This window comes from Bos javanicus, chromosome 12 (assembly GCF_032452875.1).
Source record: "Bos javanicus breed banteng chromosome 12, ARS-OSU_banteng_1.0, whole genome shotgun sequence".
Lineage (NCBI taxonomy): Eukaryota > Metazoa > Chordata > Mammalia > Artiodactyla > Bovidae > Bos > Bos javanicus.
The window spans coordinates 48,355,377-48,376,382 of record NC_083879.1 but is presented as its reverse complement, the minus strand read 5'-3'; positions in this window follow the sequence as shown (position 1 = coordinate 48,376,382).

Genomic DNA, 21,006 nt, shown 5'->3' with positions numbered 1-21,006 from the left:
ATGAGTCAACTCTTCCCATGAGGTGGCCAAAGTACTGGAGTTTCAGCTTTAGCATCATTCCTTCCAAAGAAATCCCAGGGCTGATCTCCTTCAGAACGGACTGGTTGGATCTCCTTGCAGTCCAAGGGACTCTCAAGAGTCTTCTCCAACACCACAGTTCAAAAGCATCAATTCTTCGGCGCTCAGCCTTCTTCACAGTCCAACTCTCACATCCATACGTGACTACTGGAAAAAACCATAGCCTTGACTAGACGAACCTTTGTTGGCAAAGTAATGTCTCTGCTTTTTAATATGCTGTCTAGGTTGGTCATAACTTTCCTTCCAAGGAGTAAGCGTCTTTTAATTTCATGGCTGCAGTCACCATCTGCAGTGATTTTGGAGCCCAGAAAAATAAAGTCTGACACTGTTTCCCCATCTATTTCCCATGAAGTGATGGGACTGGATGCCATGAGCTTCATTTTCTGAATGTTGAGCTTTAAGCCAACTTTTTCACTCTCCACCTTCACTTTCATCAAGAGGCTTTTGAGTTCCTCTTCACTTTCTGCCATAAGGGTGGTGTCATCTGCATATCTGAGGTGATTGATATTTCTCCCAGCAATCTTGATTCCAGCTTGTGTTTCTTCCAGTCCAGTGTTTCTCATGATGTACTCTGCATATAAGTTAAATAAACAGAGTGACAATATACAGCCTTGACATACTCCTTTTCCTATTTGGAACCAGTCTGTTGTTCCATGTCCAGTTCTAACTGTTGCTTCCTGACCTGCATACAGATTTCTCAAGAGGCAGGTCAGGTGGTCTGGTATTCCTATCTCTTTCAGAATTTTCCATAGTTTATTGTGATCCACACAGTCGAAGGCTTTGGCATAGTCAATAAAGCAGAAATAGATGTTTTTCTGGAACTCTCTTGCTTTTTCCATGATCCAGCATATGTTGGCAATTTGATCTCTGGTTCCTCTGCCTTTTCTAAAACAAGCTTGAACATCAGGAAGTTCACGGTTCGCATATTGCTGAAGCCTGGCTTGGAGAATTTTGAGCATTACTTTACTATCGTGTGAGATGAGTGCAATTGTGTGGTAGTTTGAGCATTCTTTGGCATTGCCTTTTTTGGGGTAGGAATGAAAACTGACCTTTTCCAGTCCTGTGGCCACTGCTGAGTTTTCCAAATTTGTTGGCATATTGAGTGAAGCACTTTCACAGCATCATCTTTCAGGATTTGAAATAGCTCAACTGGAATTCCATCACCTCCACTAGCTTTGTTCATAGTGATGCTTTCTAAGGCCCACTTGACTTCACATTCCAGGATGTCTGGCTCTAGGTCAGTGATCACACCACTGTGATTATCTGGGTCGTGAAGATCTTTTTTGTACAGTTCTTCTGTGTATTCTTGCCATCTCTTCTTAATATCTTCTGCTTCTGTTAGGTCCATACCATTTCTGTCCTTTATCGAGCCCATCTTTGCATGAAATATTCCTTTGATATCTCTGATTTTCTTGAAGAGATCTCTAGTCTTTCCCATTCTGTTGTTTTCCTCTATTTCTTTGCATTGATCGCTGAGGAAGGCTTTTTTATCTCTTCTTGCTATTCTTTGGAACTCTGCATTCAGATGTTTATATCTTTCCTTTTCTCCTTTGCTTTTTGCTTCTCTTCTTTTCACAGCTATTTTAAGGCCTCCCCAGACAGCCATTTTGCTTTTTTGCATTTCTTTTCCGTGGGGATGGTCTTGATCCCTGTCTCCTGTACAATGTCACGAACCTCATTCCATAGTTCATCAGGCACTCTATCTATCAGATCTAGGCCCTATATCTATTTCTCACTTCCACTGTATAATCATAAGGGATTTGATTTAGGTCATACCTGAATGGTCTAGTGGTTTTCCCTACTTTATTCGATAAGAAAGTATTGAAGAAACCTCTCCTCACTAAGGTTTAACATTTCTAGCTTTTGATTTAAAGTGAGAGACATGTGACTCTTCCTTTCACTTGAACACTTGAGAGGCCACCATAGGGTTATTAATTGGCCTAATTTCAATGTTATTGTGTCTCAGGGAATACGAAGACCTGAGCAGGGGGAGAAAGATGGAGAATGGCTGGAGGATAGAGCGTCTGAACATGCACATTTGTCAGCTGAGTTTACTGTTACATGAGCATGGTCATGGTGTCTCAAAACAATTCCAAGACTAACATTAAAAATCAGTTATATAATAAATATAACAACAAGGAAAAAGATTAAAATATTGTGAAAATTACCAAAATGTGACACAGGGACACAAAGTGAGCAAATGTTGCTGGGAAGATGGTACTGATAGACTTGCTCAGTGCAGGGTTACTGCATATCTTCAATTTGGAAAAAACACAAAATCTGTGAAGCACAAGAGAGCAAGGTACAACAAAATGAGATCTGCTGATATGGCCTTCCAGAGATAATTTAACTAAATAACAACATAACCTAATTTAATAATAATAACATAATAGATAGTTTTTTGTGACTAAGGGCCAGACTGTGCTCTAAGGACTTTCCATTTATTAAACCACTTGATCCTTACAGCAATTTTATTTTATTATTTTATGGATAGGTGCTATTCTCACCTTGTTTTACAGATGAAAATGCTGAGGCAACAGAAAGTATTGCAATTTTCCCATGGTAAGTTTCAAACCCAGGCAATCTGGCTGCAATTTTTTACTCTTAAGCACCCCTCAAAATTGTCTCTCAATACATACCTAAGTGTTTTTTTGGGGCGTGGGAGGGAGGTGAGAGGGCAGTGGCAACAGTGTGCTGCTCTTTTATGTTTCAATGACATGTCTTGAGTACAAGACTGGCTACATAATTCTCTGGGTCCAGTTCAAAATGGAAATGCAAGTTCCTTGCCTCAAAAATCATCAAGAATTTCAAGAAGGCAGCAGCAGCGTATTAAACCAAGATTGGGGCTTCCCTGATGGTCAGTGGTAAAGAATCCACCTGCAATGCAGGAGATATGGGAGACATGGGTTCATTCCCTGGGCTAGGAAGATCCCCTGGAGAAGGAAATGGCAACCCACTCCCGTATTCTTGCCTGGAAATCCCATGGACTGTGGGGCCTGGCAGGCTACAGTTCATGGGGTTGCAGAAGAGTTGGACACGACTTAGCAATTAAACAACAGCAACCTAGGGTGCCTTTAAGCCCATGCCCGTGAAATGAGGCCTCCATGAACCCAGTATTATTTTTTAAGATTTTTTTTTAATGTGGATGATTTTTAAAGTCTTTATTGAATTTGTTACAGTATCGCTTCTGTTTTGTTTTGGTTTTCTGACCCTGAGGCATGTGGGATCTTAGCTTCCTGATCAGGGATTGAACCCACACCCCTTGCACTGGAAGTGAAGTCCTAACCACTGGACTGCCATGGAAGTCCCATTCCAGTACTTCTGTCTCTAGTTCTTGTTGCCACCATAACTGCTTCCCAATGACTGATCAGAAGCTGGTCATAGAACAAGGAGGTGCCGCCTTTATGCCACAACCTAGGGACATGCCAACTCTCCTGTTGTGGTTGTCAACTTATGAAGGGAGAGGTATCAAATCTGCCCATGCAGCTTGTGCTATTGACTAGAAGAAAAAAGAAGAGTTTTTCTGTATAAATACATGGATAGCCATCTAGAGATTAGAAAACTGTAGTCTGGAGTTATCTTGCCTCTTACCTTTTGCTTTATTAGCAAGGTAATTTGGGTCACTAATATTGATGAAATCAATATGGCTAGCACTAAGTTCTTCTTCTCTGCCTGTTTCTCCCCATACCTAAACCAAAATTATTCCCAGCCTGTACTTACAAGTAAAACTTATCAAACCATTTGACCCAAATGACACTGAAAAATTGCATTGCTAGACTCTTTGCAGCATTTCACATCATCTGGATTTTTCCTTTCCTTGGCAGGGAAAAGTAAGAATCACCCAAAGAGCTTCAGCTCAGCTGACTGCCACTGATAAGATCAGGAAAGTTCGCCGAGTGAAAACCTTCCAGACACTTTTCTGACATGTTGATGGAAGGTTTGTTTTGCCCATGTTTCTTCTTCCTTTCCCAGCTGACATGTATGGTGGCCTAAGGAACTAAAGGTATAGGGGAAGAACATCCAGTTCAGAGTCATCCAGAAAGGTACAAGCAAGTGAAAAAGAGCTGAGAGGAAAATTTCCAGAACATTTCCACTTAGAAGCATGATGAAACTTGTTGACTAAGGTATCCACGTTATCTAGGGCATTCACTTGACAATCTGGCACAGGTGACGAAACTGACAACACACACGAGAAACTAGCACAACATTATCTGTAAATTGGTCGTGATTGAATACTTCATGTCATCAAGGGAATAGAGGCAATGAAAGAGAAGCCTTATTTCTCTCCAAAGAAAGGAATTTCTGTCAGAAAGAGACTAAGATATAAAAGAGAAAAATGTCTTAAGAGAGATCACTATGCATTCTGTAAAGTACATGTTGTAAAAGGCAAAGGGAAGAGCAGATTGATTCTGAAACTCTATTCAGTGTAATTTTGTGTAAGCTGTTCTCTAAAGAGAGACTGAACCCTAATCAAGCAGCATCTTCTTCCAGATGGCTCTAAGTGTGTCTTCATCTGGTTTTAAAGAGAGGGTGGGAATGATTCCTTACTATAACGAAAGGCGCATATTGAGACTTGATCAAAGAATTTTTCCAATACATATTTATTGCTTAGCATGCTCAGAATGGTTTGTAAGGATTTTCCCTTTCCCCATCTTTTGCTGGTATTTGTTGGCTCAAGACACGCTTCAGTGGAATTCTAATTCTTATGTGGCTGTCAAGTCCATGGGTCCCCCCGCTCCAAGACCCTTAATCAATATTTGTTGAATGAATAAAAAGAAAGAGACTATATCCTCACATCCAATGGCATACCAGTTGACAAAGTAGGAACTGCAGGAGCAAGACCAGGTTGGTATCTTCAGCTGAAAGAAAGGAGCCTGAGCTCCATTCTCACCTACACAGAATTGAATGATGTGAACTCAGTTTCAGAATTTTGATCCTATGATACTTCCAGCTTCATATGCAATTTCAGCAGGTTTTTTAAAAATATAAATTCAGTAACAGAGTTTTCCCTAAAACAATGTCACCATACCAACAATGAAGTCATAAATGCCAAAAGATTCTGAGCGAAAGAATTCTTGAGAAAGGATTCCTGGTCATTGCACTTATTCATTCAGTCACTTGCTTATTCATCTACATATTTATTGAGCACCTGTTGTGCCTCGGTTGTTGGGCTAAGTTCCTGAGGATATGCGGGCAAATAAAGTGACATATCTGCCTGCCTTCAAGTTGGCATCTAGTGGGGATATTTCAATTACAATAGTTCAATGAGGGTTAAAATGCCACAATGCATTATGGGAGAAAAATACAAAGGATACTTAATCAGAGTTGTAAAGTATTTCCAGAGAAGAGACACAAAAACATAGACCTGAAAAATAAGCATATCTCAGCCAGGCAAAGGGAAGGGGGTGGGGATCTTCCAATAGAAGGGAATAGCATTTGCCAAAGGTCAAAGGCAAGCCTAGGGAAAGGCATGCTGGGAACTAAAGAAAGCTCATGATGACTGGCTGTTGAGTTGGGGCTGAGGATGACAGAGGGGAGATCAAACTGAAAAGATGGAGAGGGCAGGAAGAAGGTATGTGTCCTTTTTAATACTTGAATAGGGAGCTACATTTAATTGAATTAAAATCTACAAACTCAGACTATGCTAAATGGTGCCAGAAACACAAGGCTCAGTGAGGAAACTGTCTCTACCCTCAAGGAGCTTGAGTCAGTAGCAAATTCTCAGAGTCCAGAAACTATGTCAAATCCAGAACAAATAATCCATGAGATGGGAGATGTCCCACAATGATATTGCGCACTGATTCAGAAGTGTTGCTTTGTAAAGGAAGAATAATCTCATTCTTTCATGTGTGGATTTTAGATGTAATCTGAGGGTGTGTACGTGTAGACGTTTCAAACATCCTAAGAGATATTCTTCAATCCCCTGCATTCAACCAATATTAAGAAATAAAGGTGATCTAAACTGTAATGTATATAGATGTCAAATGACTATACTTGTACACCAGAGACTCATACAATACTGTACATCAACTATACATCAATTATAAAAAAGAGGGCTTCCCTGGTGGTGCAGTGGTTAAGAATCCCTGACAATGCAGGGAATATGGGTTCGATCCCTGGTCCAGAGGATCTCACATTCAGTAGAATAACTAAGCTCTGGGCCACGACTACTGACCCTGCATTCTAGAACCCATGCTTCACAGCAAGAGAAGACTAGCAATGAGAAGCTAGTGGACCACAGCTAGCAAATAGGCTCTGCTCTCTGCAATTAGAGAAAGCCCATGCACAGCAACCAAGACCCATCACAGCCAAAAATAGGTAAATGAGTCTTTGAAAAAAATTGTAAAATTTCTAAAAAAGAAAAAGAATCCTTGATAGCATTGGAGATAAGTGAAGATGATCTGACTATGAATCAAAATCATCTATTTTGAACTCTAGAAATATTGAGACAGAACTTCTGTCATGGAAGAAAATTACAACAGGTGCTTTCTTATAGCATCAGGTAGAATGTAGAGAAAGAATTGACCTCAAAGTTCTCCTTTCCATAAAAGTTTGAAAAATCTGAATTCCATCTGATAGTTATAGAGAACCATTTTCTTCTCAAAGTTCATCGGCTTTGCCTAATACTTATTTATTATTATTAATAATTATTATTAATTATTATTATTTGCCTAATAATTTAAAGACTCTTCTAGGACTTTTGGAAGGTTCTCAGAAGACATTTGCAATTTTGGAGAGGTAGAAATACAGGCAGTGCCTATTTTAATGTCAGGTATATCTAAGCAAATATGCTGAAACTAACATTAGATGCCAGGCTAATCACCATGCAGAAACATTGGTGATATTTAATAATAGTGTCTCTTCAGTGTAATTTTCATAGAACAATCAGTTTTTTATAAGGGCCTTTCTGAACCCCAATCAGATAGACTCCAACTCCTGTCTTAGAGCTGGGATTTGTTGATCTCCAGAATATAAGTTCTTTGAACAAAGAGCTACATAGCCAATTATAACTAAACAAACAAGCTAATTACATTAATAACTTGGAAAACCACTAATCTAGTTAGTGGTTCCCAATCTCTGACCAGGAGACTCCTGGAGATGCTGCAAAAAACATTTCAAATCTGTGTGTTCCCCATGCAACATCTCTACATTGTACACCCGATCTGATGCAAAAATTCATGCCATTTCTGAACAATGTATTCAAATAGTATTATGTTTTAATATTATACACAGAAAACGTTCATAGGTTATTAATTTCATGGCAGTCTTTTGTCCTATGTTCTCAAGAAACATATTCTAAAAGTACAACTCTGAGATAGCTTCAAGTGTTTTCAACCTTAAAAAAGAATTCCCATTCTGCAGGCCTGTTGAATTTTTTCTTCAAGTGAGTCATTTTTTGTCATTCTAATTCACAGGCCACTCATAAGCATATTACATACAGCATTTCAAATAAACAGTTGAAGGATATAATTAAGTCCAGCTGAATTTTAGCTGGTCTGAGTAACGTGCTTATGCTTCGTCCTCTACTACACTGAGTCCCACAAAAATTGTAGGACTGTTCAGAAAAAGAGAATGTGCACTTATCTGCTAAGAAGTGCAAAGTTATATCTTAATCTCAATGGCAGCAATTTTCCTTGGTCTAACTTATCAGGTAATGTTATCACCTTTTTCCATCGCATGATGCTTTCATGCTGTTTTTAAAGATGTAATTATTCATGTGACTCACTGCAAGCTATCTCAAATTCTTTTTGGAAGTAAGTGAGACATGAATAATCAAAAACTAGCTTGTAACATTGTCCTAGAAATAGACTTCATTATAAAGCAAGAGTTCTTAAAAACTTAAATTTTCTCTGAATAATGTATCCCACTGGGCTGAAATCTTTGTCAGAATGAGGTGCCTTCTAATACCAGGCAAGAAAAGTTAATTCAACACTTGTTGACCATTTCATATGTACTTCTTGCTCCTAGGATCAGATCACATCAGATCAGTCACTCAGTCGTGTCCGACTCTTTGCGACCCCATGAATCGCAGCACACCAGGCCTCCCTGTCCATCACCAACTCCTGGAGGTCACTGAGACGTCCATCGAGTCAACGATGCCATCCAGCCATCTCATCCTCTGTCGTCCCCTTCTCCTACTGCCCCCAATCCCTCCCAGCATCAGAGTCTTTTCCAATGAGTCAACTCTTCCCATGAGGTGGCCAAAGTACTGGAGTTTCAGCTTTAGCATCATTTCTTCCAAAGAAATCCCAGGGCTGATCTCCTTCAGAATAGACTGGTTGGATCTCCTTGCAGTCCAAGGGACTCTCAAGAGTCTTCTCCAACACCACAGTTCAAAAGCATCAATTCTTCGGCACTCAGCCTTCTTCACAGTCCAACTCTCACATCCATACATTACCACAGGAAAAACCATAGCCTTGACTAGACGAACCTTTGTTGGCAAAGTAATGTCTCTGCTTTGGAATATGCTATCTAGGTTGGTCATAACTTTCCTTCCAAGGAGTAAGCGTCTTTTAATTTCATGGCTGAAGTCACCATCTGCAGTGATTTTGGAGCCCAGAAAAATAAAGTCTGACACTGTTTCCACTGTTTCCCCATCTATTTCCCATGAAGTGGTGGGACCAGATGCCATGATCTTCATTTTCTGAATGTTGAGCTTTAACCCAACTTTTTCACTCTCCACTTTCACTTTCATCAAGAGGCTTTTGAGTTCCTCTTCACTTTCTGCCATAAGGGTGGTGTCATCTGCATATCTGAGGTTATTGATATTTTTCCCGGCAATCTTGATTCCAGCTTGTGCTTCTTCCAGCCCAGTGTTTCTCATGATGTACTCTGCATAGAAGTTAAATAAACAGGGTGACAATATACAGCCTTGACATACTCCTTTTCCTATCTGGAACCAGTCTGTTGTTCCATGTCCAGTTCTAACTGTTGCTTCCTGACCTGCATACAGGTTTCTCAAGAGGCAGGTCAGGTGGTCTGGTATTCCATCTCTTTCAGAATTTTCCACAGTTTATTGTGATCCACACAGTCAAAGGCTTTGGCATAGTCAATAAAGCAGAAATAGTTGTTTTTCTGGAACTCTCTTGCTTTTTCGATGATCCATTGGATGTTGGCAATTTGATCTCTGGTTCCTCTGCCTTTTCTAAAACCAGCTTGAACATCAGGAAGTTCACGGTTCGCATATTGCTGAAGCCTGGCTTGGAGAATTTTGAGTACTACTTTACTATCATGTAAGATGAGTGCAATTGTGGGGTAGTTTGAGCATTCTTTGGCATTGCCTTTCTTTGGGATTGGAATGAAAACTGACCTTTTCCAGTCCTGTGGCCACTGCTGAGTTTTCCAAATTTGCTGGCATATTTTAGCTCCTAGATAGCTAAGATAAATTAGAAGCACCTATCATATTCTTACTTTATATTCGCTCAGAAAGTGTTGGAGGTAGGGTGGGAGGTGTCTTTGGTGGCTACATCATGGTTTGACTTTTGTCTGAAGAGCTATAGAAGCAGAGAAAAGAGAGACCTTCTTATGGTGTTTGCGGAAGTAAAGAGTGAATCAAGAAAGTTTTGCTTCATCAAAGTGACATCTGAGATGTATTAGAGTGTGAGCCGAATTTTACCACACAAAGAAGAGCAGGAGGTCACGCCAGGGAAAGGGTGAATATGAACAAGGCACACTCTCAGTTTCCCTTCTCCCCTTCTCGCTGTTTTATTAGCTCTTCCTCCTGACCCATCCCTAAATAATGGGGGTTACTCAGGGCTCTAGCCTGGGCCACTTATCATCTCACACTACAAGCAAATATTAAGCAATCTCATCCACACCCAGGGTTGGCTTGATTCCCATCTTTATGTTGATGACAACTAAATACGTATCTCCAGCCCAGATCTGTCTGCTTACCTCCAGATGAATATAGGCAAAGCCTTCACGACATCACTTCTTTGGCTTCTCACAGATCCCTCAAACTCAACATGTTCAGAACTGAATTCATTTCCTCATACTTGTTCCCCTGCAATTTTCCCATATCAGTTCCTGACATTACGATCCCTCAGGTGCTCGCACCAAAAACCTGGGTGCCATCCATGACTCCTCCCTGTTCCTCACCCACAGCCTCTATCCAAGCCCTGTCAAGACAATGTCTGAAGTAGTTCATGAAGTATTTCTTGCTCTGTCCCTATAACTTCTACCTTACTCTTCTATCCCTAATTATGTCCTTAATCTCTATGTCCTATATTACTGGGTAGAAACTATCCAGCAGAAAGGGATGGGGTAGCAGACATTTGGGGTACAGCAAAAATGGTGCAGAAGGGAACTGGCTAAGGAATGGTACCAGGTGCGACTGGATGTCTGTGTCGTGGGTTGAGATCTCGGAAGACCGCAAGGTCGGCACAGTACACAATGCTCCTCTGCCATGGATGGCTATCGGCCGTGCTCATAGCAAGCTCGTTTGTCTGAAGTTGAAATGGTGCTCTCTGTAGTCACAAGACCAGGAGTATCCCTGGAGGCTCCAGTGTGTCGGGCGGTGAAACCCTCTCCTCCTGGTTTTGGAACTCTAGTCTTGCTGGAAACTTATGACAAATAAGTGAAACTCCTGTGTCAAGGACTCAACCAAAACAGTGCTAAGTCAATGAATAACCATGTTTCCTCATTTGAGAACTGATAGTTTACCGTTTTGGTCCATCTGTCCTTGTGTTGAATGAACTTATAAAAACATATCTTATAATAAAAAGGGTAATCCTATTTTTGTCACCCTTGCTGCAAAATATTTTTTCCTAGATGTGTGTGTTTGTGTGTATTTGTGTCAGCAAACTTGTCTGTATGTTCCTTTTCTTTCACTCCCAGACATAGGACTCTTTGCTGCTTTGGCCTGAGTGCTTGGAAATCTCTAAATGGACCAGGACAAGGGAGAGCCAGCCCAGAAGGAGACTCCTGATCCGAGGAAGACGTGTTTCAAAATATTGTAATGTTGTAATGTAGGCAGGGATTTTCACTTGAAAGTGAAACAATTCCACATTTTAGTACCTGTTTTTCAAACACAACATGCACTCAGTTAACTATTTGGAATCAGTTTCAATATAACTCATTTCACTTGAGTATGGCTATTTTCAGAATGGCCATTGTGCCAAGGACAAGTTGATCAAGTGACTTCCCCTAAGTGTTTTGGCAATCCACCCTGATGACCCACTGCCAGTTATCAAAAGCACAATCAAGTTCAGGAGAACTGAAGCCTAAACACACAGGACTGACACCCCTGGACTTTGAAAATGGGCCCCAGTACACTAAATGAACCCTGTCTAATATTGGCCTGGGTTCTCTCCGTCAGTTAAATAGATATTTATTATTATTATTAATCATAGTAAAGAATTAACAGTACAAAAGTTTAGGGAAAAACTGATTTCCTACTCTAGTTCCCCAACACTCCTCATTCCAATATACATATTTTTCTGCTCGCTGTTTTTTTTTTTTTTTCTTTAATTATATATGCTTTATATGGGGCTTCTCTGATGCTCAGACAGTAAAGAATCTGCCTGCAATGCAAGAGATCTGGGTTCAATCCCTAGGTCAGGAAGATCCCCTGGAGGACGGTATGGCAACCCACTTCAGGGCATGGCAACCTACTTCAATATTCTTGCCTGGAGAATCCCATGGACAGAGGAGCCTGGCAGGCTATAGTCCATGGGGTCCCAAAGAGTTAGACATGACTAAACAACTAACACTTTCATTTTTTTCATGTGCTTTGCACATTTATGACATATAACAATAATCTATGCTGCCGCTACTGCTGCTAAGTCACTTCAGTCGTGTCCGACTCTATGCGACCCCATAGACGGCAGCCCAGCAGGCTCCCTCGTCCCTGGGATTCTCCAGCCAAGAACACTGGAGTGGGTTGCCATTTCCTTCTCCAATGCATGAAAGTGAAAAGTGAAAAGTGATAGTGAAGTCGCTCAGTCATGTCCGACTCTTAGTGACCCCATGGACTGCAGCCTACTAGGCTCCTCCATCCATGGGATTTTCCAGGCAAGAGTACTGGAGTGGAGTGCCATTGCCTTCTCCACAATAATCTATACATATAGCTAATTTTTATATTGCTAAATACTACAGTATACTGGCAAGCTCTAGCAAATATAAGAAGAGAGCACAAAAGCAAGGAAATATATCAGTGAGGGACAAGGAAGCCTGGCATGCTGCAGTCCGTGGGGTCATGAAGAGTCAGACACATGACTGAATAAAAACTCTAAACAGAAAGAATATGCAAATAATTTTAAGTTTGTGGCACTCAACTCCATAAAACTAAATAAAGTTGAAAGATGAAATAAATGGATGATTTCCTAAAAAACTTGTAAATAATTTTGTAAGGTTGCCATGGGACCATGGACTCAGACATCATTTTAAGTTCAGGGTACACTAAGCCCAAGCAGGTCCAGCTGACCTACTTCACAGAGTCACCCACACTTATCTATTATACCTCCGATAAACTCACTGTGCTGTGTCAAATAAGTGCCAAGCACTCAGTTATACTTGTGGAATGAAGGAATCCACTATGCAGAGTGAACCAGTAATTAGTCTAGTGGATTTGCTTTCTGAAGCAGTCTCCTCTGTAGGAATGTCACCCATATTTCCTATAACAGCCACCATCTACAAGTTAGATGCTAAATTTTTTTCTTTAGCTCTACTGACATTAGGGTTAGAGGCAGGTTCTGATTTAGTAGGAGCTTATTTTCACAACTATTCTTATGCTGTCCTGCCCAAACTGATTGCAGGTCATTAAATCCATCCTGGTGACACCAGAACTCCATGGGTTATAAATTTTCTCCTTGACAATTGATATTAATATCCCTTTGGAAGGGCAGGTAGTATAAGGACAGGGAAACTCTTTGACTTTGATTTAGGATCAGATAATTAAATGGATCCCCTCCTCATGCAGATACCTAAGTCAGAAATACTTGTTTTTGCATTAAACTTTAATTTTGATTTTAAAGTGGCTCCTAGTTATTTAACAGTGACAGAGCAAATATTGCTTTATGGCCTTAAAATACTTAAAATGACTTATAACTCAGTTTGAGGCTTTTTTTCACCAAAAAAGAGAGAGGGAGTCATGATCTCTAGCAAAAGGACCCTCAGTTAATTTAGGGTGTGAATAAAAAAGAATGATGGTAGAAACTGGATTTCACTGGGTGAGAAAGAGTATCATCTGATAAGGCAAAAAAAAGGGGGGGAGGGAAATGGAGGGGGATCATTATGCTGGTCAGAGATCCATGTCAGTAAAAACAAAAGAGAAAAAACATGGACATCTCACTATTTCAAGGAGAGAAATAGCCCTTTCTGAGTTTTATTATGTGGTTTAATTGATAGCAAGAACTGGAAATCAAGACATCTTGGTTCTGTTCCCATAATTTGAATGCTTTCACATTGCTCTTTCTGACTTGATCAAAATATCCTCCATGTGCAGGGGTTTAAGAGCACAGCTCTGTAACCACCATTAGAGAATGAGCAATTCAAGTAAGTCATTACATTTTAAGTACTTCTTAATTCAGAAATGAACTAAATGCAGGCAGGAGATTTAAAAGTCCATAATGATATCAGCTTAAATGAGGCTTCTGGAGTTATGTTGTAAAAAATCTGCAGTGTTCTCGTATTCAACAGTTACTTGGAAAATTGGAACCCACAAGCAGATCAGAAAATGGTGCTATCATTGCCCAAGACACATTCCTGTGCTAAGTCGCTTCAGTCATGTCTGACTCTGTGATCCTATGGACTGTAGCCTGCCAGCCTCCTCTGTCCATGGCATTCTCCAGGCAAGAATACTGGAGCACATTGCCATTTCCTTCTCCAGGGTATCTTCCCAATCCATGAATCAAACCTGCCTCTCTTATGTCTCCTGCATTGACAGGCGGGTTCTTTATCACTAGCGCCACCTGGAAAGCTCCCCAAGACATGCTCCAGAAACTGCTAATTTTACCCCACTTCCTTCTGTATTGCCCTTGTCTCCATGAGTAAAGCATCTGAGAAAGGGAGGGCTCTCCAGTAGCAGCTCATCAGAGATCTCCAGCCCCCTCCTTGACCTCTAACATCTTCAGGTCACTTAGATCTGCAGTATTTAGAGAAGTGGTCCTCAACACTGGCTGTATATCAAGATCCCTTGAGTTAGTTAAAAAATTGCTGATGCTCGGGCCCTTATCCAGACCAGTTCAATCAGAATCTCTGGGATTAGAGTCTTGTTATTAGTATTTTTTAAATTTCCAAATGAAATTCTAATGTGTAGGTCCTGCCAAGAGGGATCAAGAGACATCCCCAAGCTCTTGACCTCAGACTTTGCTTTTGAGACAGCAAATGTCCAGCAGGGTGGAACCAGCCCTGCAGGGATTTCTGGCTTTCTGGGGAAGCCTGGCTTGATATTACGAATCTGGGGCCAGACTGAATATAGAGACAAGTCCTACTTTCTCCTAAGGCTAGGATGGAAAGAAACACCCCTACAACAAAATCCAAAACCAAGTGGCAGGGTGGAAGTCTGAGAAATGTCTTAGAGAAACAACAGTTCAGCATCAGCCATTTAATTTCAGACAAGTTCTTATAGATGGGATTCTCTGTACTTGGCAACTTTTACATCTCATTTCATTGGTACATCAACCTCTTTGAGCTGGGGTTAATAGTCCATTTTACAGATGAGGAAACAGACAATTCAAAGTGCTTCAGTAATCAGAATAAAATCACCCTTCTATGAAGTGGCCAAATCAAGATTTAAGCTCCAGTCTTTCAGATTCCGAGTCCCATTTCTCCTATAAGCCTGCACAGTGGCCCTTCCCACCCTGCTATGCTGCCAGTGTGCCATTAGTGTGAGCAGGAGGCAACCTGCTTTGTCTCCATCACATTGTGATCACTGTCTCCATTTTTGAGTACAGAGCTGAACTTTCAGATATTCTGATGTTTTTAGCCCCAACGTAAACCTCTTAAGATAATTTGGGAAGGTATGCATTGGAGAATGAAATGGCAATCCGCTCCAGTGTTCTTGCCTGGAGAATCCCAGGGACAGAGGAGCCTGGTGGGCTGCTGTCTCTGGGGTTGCACAGAGTTGGACACGACTGAAGTGACTCAGCAGCAGCAGCAGCAAAGGAAACACATCTCACCCAAATCAGACTAAGGTTTGTGAAATTCAGCTCCCTGTACCAATATATAGGCTCTCAAACTGGTGACTCTTTTCTCCCTGAACCTGGGAAGAAAGGAAGGGATTCCAGAAAGAAAGAAGAGGGCAGCTCATGAGATTCTCTGACACAGAAAAATTGCTTCCCTGGATTCTACTCCCTGAAAAGTGAAATAAACAAAGAAAGAGAGTCCTGGAGAGTTTGTGAGGGAATTATGAATACCTGCTGTTTCACTGTGTCTTCCAATAATTAAAGATTTATAATCACAAACTCTTAAATGGATGGAGTTAAGCTTTATTCTCATCTTAATCTGAGTTACTTTAATTATCAGAGAATGGAAGTTTTAACTGGGGCCAATAAAGGATAGTTTTCTGAATGGTGGCAAGCCTAGGTAAGATGTTCAGGACAGCAGGATGTGAAGTAATTGGAGGCAGAGATGAAAAATAATAGATGTTTCTCTTTGAAACACTTTTAAGATAAATAAGCATAATTCCAGATATGCAGCTGTCAGTTTATGCCCTGAAAAGCTCTGATCGTTATATGGTGGTGGTGGCGTTAGTCGTTCAGTCGCGTTTGACTCTTTGTGACCTCATGGATTATAGCCCACCAGGCTCCTCTGTCCATGGAATTCTCCAGACAAGAATACTGGAATGGGTCGCCATTCCTTCCTCCAGGGGATATTCCTGACCCAGGGATTGAACCTGGGTCTCTAACATTCAGGCAGATTCTTTACCATCTGAGCCATGAGGGAAGACCCAATGATTACATCGTGGACATTTAAAAGCCCAGCGACAACATGTTAGAATTTTATTCCATATTTATAGTATTGAATAAAATTGATTCAGTACTTATAGTATTGAATAAAAGTGATCAAGGTGGGAGAAGAGGCAAATCCTGTCTGCTTTGTAACTTGCCTGGTTGGGGCTGCTGAACTGCGGTTCAGATCCCTGCTGGTGTGCTACAAAATTAGGATGCTTAGTCCTCGGGCTTCCCGGGTGGCACTAGTGGTAAAGAACACACCTGCCAATGCAGGGGACATAAGAGACGTAGGTTCGATCTCTGGGTCGGGAAGAGCCCCTGGAGGAGGGTAGGGCAACCCACTCCAGTACCATTGCCTGGAGAATCCACATGGACAGAGGAGCCTGATGGGCTATAGTCAGTCCATAGGGTTGCCAAGAGTCACATATGACTGAACCAACTTAGCATGCGCAGTCCTTGGGCAGCCATGTAGGGTCAGAGGTGGCCCAAGTCTTTGAGTAAGTCACTTGTAGCATGGAGGACCCTCAACTATGTTCAAATACTCTTAATAAGTTTGGGATACAAAATTCTTTTATTTTCTATGAGTAGCATCATGTGAAAAATATGTGGAAGCCCTCTAGGCAGGAACCAAAAGTGAATGTAAAATTGAATGTTTCTATGGTACATGGCTCAACCCAAAGTTAAAGTATCTAGATTTGTTAGGGCAGCTTAGATCCCATCCTCCCCATTGTTCAGCTTACCCTCCCAGCCCCAAAGTGGAGAAATCATGCTCCCCGGGAGGACAAATATGCATATGTAAGTCCCAACCTTTCCCAGTATTTCTACAGGCAGGCAAGAAAGGGCTGCTGTACAACTGAACATAGGAATTCCACGGATTTTGTATGGCAGCTTTTTTGCTGCCTGTAGAAATACTGGGAAAGGTTGGGACTTACACACGCACATTTCAAATGGGTCTTCCCAAGTGCTGCAAGTGGTAAAGTACCCGTCTGCCAATGCGGGAGACCTAAGAGACACGGATTCAATCCCTGAATCAGGAAGATCCCCGGGAAGGGGAAATGGCAATCCGCTCCAGTATTCTTGCTTGGAGAATCCCATGGACAGAGAAGCCTGGCGTGCTACAGTACATGGGGTTGCAAAGAGTTGGACATGACTGAGGCGACTTAGCACAGCACAGCATATCTATGGAATATTCAATATTCATGAAGTCTCTATATTCAATGGGTGAATAACAAATGCTACAACTTTGTGAAAAACAAATTGCAAGATTTGATTTAAAAGAAAACAGAGGAAAATCAAACATTTTTTTAAAGTAGAGTGTGCTGCAGAGGCTAATCAAATATATTTCAAATATATTTGGCAATAAATAAATATATATATATAATTTCTAATTACCTATAGATATCTTCAAATTAAGATAAGTACAAATATTTGAGATTTTTCAAACACTTGAAGATATAAAATGTCTTAGAATGTCCACCCTGTTACATACCCTGGCAAATAAACATAAAGGCAACTATTTAAGCATGAGCATCAGGGAATCGTGGCAAGTAGAAAGCACAGCATTCTAGGATTACAATGATAATTCTACTTTTACAGAATTGAACCGTACAGCATTGTTAGCCCGAAAGTGCCTTTCCTTTGGAGGTTATATAAAAGAATGATGGTATATTGAATGACCTTTAATTATTCAGCTTCCTTCTAAGGATACTGATCTGTATTCTAGATCCAACTGTGGGTCAGAGACAAAGTAAGGGAAACTCAAAGAGAAGAGCGACAGAGGAACAAATACTTTGAAACACACAAGCACCTCCTCTGTTTCCTTTGGATAATTCCTTGCAGTCTTTTAGGCATATATATATATATATATATATATATATATTCATCTTCCTTCCTGTCCCTTCTGACATTAACAAGTCCAAAAACGTCAGATGTCAATGACAAATTGGAATTTTAAATTTTCGAGAGTTCTGAAGGTAGCAACCGGAGAGCAGAGTATCATTTTCTGAAAACATAACCCACCTCCTGCACACAGACTTTAGACTTTGCAACAGGAGGTTAGCGACATGGCAGTCTGGGAGTTGCATCTGCTCCTGCTATCTACACGGCGTGGAAATGGATGTGAGAGTAACTCAGCATTTCTGAAACTAGCAACCTGGCACAATGAACAGTGCCCTGGGGTCTCACATAAATGCCAGAGGAGTTCTCCATTCTCTCCAGGTCCTAGAAAGTATGAACTTTTGTCTCAGTGAAGTACAAAGAGGGGGCTACCCAGGTGGCTCAGTGGTAAAGAATCAGCCTACCAATGCAGGAGATGTGGGTTCAGTCTCTGGGTCAGGAAGATCCCTTTGAGAAGGAAATGGCTACCCACTCCTTTGAAATCCCATAGACAAAGGAACCTAGTGGGTTACAGTCCATGGCGTCACAAAAGAATCGAACATGGCTTAGTGACTAAACAACAGCAAAATACAAAAAGCATCTTGATTTAACAGGGAACTGCTAAGGCAGACTGTCTTACTCAACATTCAGAACCATAGCCTGATCATCCAGCAAGAACCTTCCCTACTTCCACCAGAGGTCTGTTGTGAGGCTGGAACATTCTTGTTGCAGAAGTCCAACTTCACACACTGGCATTTACACCAGAGGGGATTATACCCCACCCTCCACAAAACAAAAATTCTTAAATGTGGGAGGTACTGCAGGAGATGATCTTTCTAAGGCCAGGGGCAGATGGTAAAGAAAGGCAAGTTTGGCTTTTATAGACAGGCTGCGCTAGAACAATGTTTTCAAGTTCAACCTAAGGTCAATAGAGTTTGCTAGATATGAGAAACATGGAAATAAATGTTCTTTCTCTTTTCCAAGTGATTTGAGGAAAATATTCACTCTGAGAAAGCACTTCCTTATGCTTCTCGAGATGAAAAGAAGGTTTCTATTTATGTAGTATCCAAATGTCCTGGTGAGAAGCAAAACTTATTTGTCAAACACAGTGAACCTACCCACCCAAATTGACTCATCCACCTCTCAGATGTACTATGCAGTCCAGAGTCTTTAAAAAAGGAAAATCACATATTTTGTTGCTGTTTCTTCCCAGATAGTACTTATTCTGACTTTTTTTTTCTGATTCACTATGTTACTTTTAAAAGCTTTTTGGTTTATTGCTAATTTCCCCTTTTTTCAGGCTCAGTTGTACAATATGGTATGTGTGTTGGCTTGTAATTTTGGAGCTGAATTTATAGGCCTGCTATAGTTCAAGTGATATTCTATTTTTACTTATTTTATGTTTGCCTGGGCTTGATACATTTTATGAGGCTCTTTCCTATAGTACTGGCATTCATATCTGGTATAACCAAAATTCTATCTCTTGTTTAATATTTCTTCAAAGTTTCAAACTGAAGTCTTTTCTTTTGTGTGATGCTGGAACTTGTGATTTTTTTTTTTTAAATTCTGGAAACATTTTCTTCCACATCAGAAACTCAAGTTTGCAAGAAATCCCTTTGGGAGTCTTTAAATGTGTATTTGGAGGGCAGAGAGGAGAGGCGGCCAACATTGGGCCTCCTGTCCACTGAGTCCCAGAGTCCCTCTGAACAGCTATGGGGGATGGGATGAGGTTAGCCTGGGGAGACAGAGGGTCTGATTCTCTACCTCTGTGCCACACTTACCTACCTGATTTCCTCTTTTTGCTCAAGTGAGGCACTGCTTCACTGCTCCCATTAGGGAACAGACTGCTCTTTCTATGCTTCTCACTTTCACAGTTAAAAAAAAAAAAAACAAGCCAGGCTGCTCTTACTAGGATATCTTGTACAGGCTGACTTGATCCGCCAAAGAAAATTTGAAAACAGGACAAAATTGTAAAGAGGTTTGGAGAAACATGGGACAGCTCAGAGAGATGGGCGCCTGCATTAGCCCACGGAATAAACATCCTCACAAACCACTCCACCCAGAGGAAGCTATAAAAATCTTAATGATTCCTCAGGAGACCTTAGATCTAGCCTGGCTCTGCCTCTCACTAGCTCTAAGACTCTGCACAAGTGACTTCTCCAGGACTGCGTTTCAGATAAGACAGAGGTAAAAGGAACTCTGAAAGCATCAAGGCCAACTTTTACTCCTTCCAGTTTGGAAATGGAAGGTTGGAGTAGTCAAGTGACCTGCTAACTTTGTGGTTACTGAGACACAGGTCTCCTGACTGTCAATTAAAATTTTTATTTTCATTGCATCATACTGTTTCTCTCACTTGCAAAACTTGAGTGGTAGCAGTGGAGGTGGGGGTTGTTGGGGGGCATTGGGTGAAACTGCTAATGTTTCTGGATTTCATGCTCCACAAGTCCATGACTGTAGGAAGCTGGATTCAGGGCCTGTAGGAATCATGTTCAGAGAGATCATTTCTCATTCTTCTGTCTTCTCTTTCCTCATCTCCTCCCTCTCCGACCTCATTTCTCCACCACCACCCCTCCATCCCTAATTTCTTTTCTATTCGTGTGTTCCTCTGTTCATGATTCTAAGTTTGGAATCAGGAATTAGAGTTTATTTTGCATAGTTTTATTTCCTTTGGAGAAAAAGTACTAGGAATAACCAATTGGTAAATAAAAATTTTGTCTCTTCAAAAAGAAAGTAGTTCCAACAATTTTTTTTAGAGAGATGGAATTGGAGGGGAAAAAACAGATTTTGGTGTATATTTTGGGTTTCAGAGGCTTAACCATTTCTATAAAAGAGCACCAAAAGGAGAAATTAGGATGCTAGCTTCTGGAAAAACGCAGCATTCTAATTCAAGTGTTGTCTGAGCAAAAGAGAAAGGAGGCAGTACTCATTGTTCTAATGTGAAAAAGATGAATGACACCTAAATGGGTTTTCTTTGCATCACAGACCATGGTTAAGTGTTTTACATGCATTTGTCACTGCTATTAATGTAATCACAGAAAACTTTCTCTTGTTCTCAAGTGCTTTTAAAGTGAGCTATTTGAGCTTTTGATTCTGCAAGGTTTTCCTTCTCTTTCAAAATTAGCAAAGGTAATATGTAAGCCCTGGAACTTTTTTTTTTTAA